At 51.7% G+C, this 2,557-nt stretch overlaps 1 long non-coding RNA gene across 1 annotated transcript; it reads left to right on the top strand.

The window, feature by feature from the left end:
* Window positions 1-450: 450 nt before the first annotated feature.
* On the top strand, window positions 451-1,817 carry LOC110342717. Its single transcript, XR_002384870.2, has 3 exons — window positions 451-491; window positions 703-1,084; window positions 1,201-1,817. It is a non-coding gene; the product is annotated as an uncharacterized LOC110342717 (long non-coding RNA).
* Window positions 1,818-2,557: the final 740 nt, after the last annotated feature.

The following is a 2,557-nucleotide window of genomic DNA, read 5'->3' as shown; positions in this document are numbered from 1 at the left end:
TGTCCTGAATCCTACATCCACCGGCGACTCAGTCATCATCTTCCCCCTGTGAACACAATGGATGGATGGCAGAAACTGCAGACGGCATCAGCCAGCCCTTCCCCAGCGGAAGGGACTATGGGAAACACACTCCCCTGAATGGCAGGAACATCAGCATCAGGACCTAGATACATAATCAGCATCAGATACTTGGCACCCATCCGTCGATCACATAGGTCAAGAACTTGGCTTCTCAAAGACAGAGATTTAAGTGAAGCAAGGCACGGTACCGTAGCCCTCAGCCAGGTTGCCATACAGTAGGGAAACGCTTGTCTGGGAATTAAAGTCAAATTACCATGTTGGGGAAGTCCTGTGTATATGTCAATAAATTACTGCTGGCCAATAGGAATCTAGATAGGTGGGGCTAGGAGTCCAGGAGGATTCTGGGAAGGAGAAACACAGGAGAGTTCGAGATGTAACGCCATGGGGTAGGAGCCCGGAACTATTCTCCGGTAAGAGACATACTTAGATTAACAATTATGGGGTAATTACTTAAGTCAGAGCTAGCCAGTAAGAAACAAACAAGGCCAACAGCTTCATAATTAATACAGCGTCTTGTGTGTTTATTTGGGGACTACAAAGCGGCAGAGCCCAGGCGGCTGGCAGGGGATAAACCAAAGCAGCTAGCAAAGAAAAAGCTTCTCTTAACATTACCATAACCAGGTGTTGCGGTTTGAGTGACCCCCAAGGCTCACGTGTGTACCACCGGATCCAGTCCCAGGAATTGCTCTGCAAGGTTGTGGAGTCTTTGAGATGGGGACCTAACGGGAAGACGTCAGTCACCGGACCCAGGGGCTACTCTCTTTTCCTATTGCCGCGGTAAAACGCCCAGCGAAAGCAATGTGAGATGGAAGGATTTAGTTGGACTCCTGATTTAAGGATTCTGTCGTGGTGGGGGAAAGCATGAAGGCCATTCACGTGACACATGGCATCTGCAGTCAGGAAGCAGCGAGAGATGAACGCTGGCCCTCAGCCCGCTTTCCCTTTCCTTCAGTTTGGGACCCTGCCACAACTGTCCACATTCAGGACGACTCTTCCCTCCCAGGTTAGGCCTCTCTGCAGTCAGGGTCACAGACTCACCTGGAGGCATTTCTGCAGCGACTCTAAGTCCCACCAAACTGAGACTCAAATTAACCTCCAACCTTGGCTTCCTCCCAGCAGGTGTCCCTGATGACATTCTGAAGATGACTGTGGACTCCAGCGGCCCTGAACTCCTCCTATAGCTTTCATTGGAGCTCCTTTCCGAGGACTAACCCCACAAGTTGAGAGAGGTTCTGGTCACTTGACTTGTCCATGAGACTCCTGTCCCGTCTACCCCCCCCCTCCCCGCGGCTGCCCATTTCCCGGTGCGATTCTCTCGTTTTCACTCTGCACAGGCTCTCACATCCGGACCCCTCAAGGGGCCGCCTCTGCGCCCCGTCATCCTTCTCCCTGGAAAGGTCATGCCCACTTCGTTATTTATTTAACACCCCCAAACGCAGCGCACACCTTGTGTCCTGTCTTCCCTCCTCTAGGGCACCCAGCGACTCCAGCTGAGAACCGCAGAGGGACCGTGAAGCCCTCGTTTCCCTGCTTGCCATGGTGTGGCCCTGGTCACGGTTCTCACAGCTCCAACCAGCTCCCGCGAAAAGCGCACATGAGGGTGGCCGGTCCACCTAGTCCACCTCGGTGTCAATAGCCCAGTTTGGCACCGGTGATCAAACGATAGGATGCCCGTGCGTAGCTCTGGGAACGGGAGATAGGCGAGCCACTTTGAGACCAATCTGGAAATTAAAATACGGGTTCACACAACACGAGGAGTCTTGGCGTCTTATTTGTTGTTACTGTCAAAAGGTGGGAGCAGCTTAATGCCCACAAGCTGGTGGCGGATGGACACGGGGTGCCATAGCTACATGGCAAAGGTCAAGAGGAGAGAAAGAAAGGTGTAGGCTTTGCCATGGGTGCCCCTCAAAAGCTTTGGCTACTGAAAACGCCGAGTGAAAGAAGCTAGGTGCAGAAGGCTCTGTGCGTCCTGTGTGGTTATGTTGGTACAAAAATGTCCCCAAAGGGAGCGCAAGCAGACAAAATCAGGTGAGTGGCTGCCCGGGTTTGGAGGGGGATCAAGGATGGGTTGCAGGCAGACCTATGGGCATCTTTGAATAGATGGATGTGTCCTACAATGGGATTGCGGTGCTGTTTGTACAACTCTGGTTTAGCCATATTTTTTTTCTCCTTTGAATTATATATTTGACACGTGTTAGTTATGCGATGTGGCCATTACGCCCGTTGTAAAATGGGGTCTTGTCTGATTGCTGCCTGGTGTGGCTGGGAGCATGAGGGCTGAGGCCTCCCTGTGAAGGTGCTGCGTGCCGGCACTGTGGGGCCAGCAGCCCCTCATGCTTGAACATAGTTGGCACCCTCAGGATTAGCAGGAGTCGCTTATTTTCTGACAGTAGAGTGCTGTGCTTATTTTACCTTCTGTGTAATACTGCCTGCTATCAAAAATAAAATATCCCTAGACATTGGACGTAAGATTATA

Source organism: Mesocricetus auratus, unplaced genomic scaffold (assembly GCF_017639785.1).
Source record: "Mesocricetus auratus isolate SY011 unplaced genomic scaffold, BCM_Maur_2.0 Super-Scaffold_2245, whole genome shotgun sequence".
Taxonomy (NCBI): domain Eukaryota; kingdom Metazoa; phylum Chordata; class Mammalia; order Rodentia; family Cricetidae; genus Mesocricetus; species Mesocricetus auratus.
This window is presented reverse-complemented; position numbering and strand designations above follow the sequence as displayed.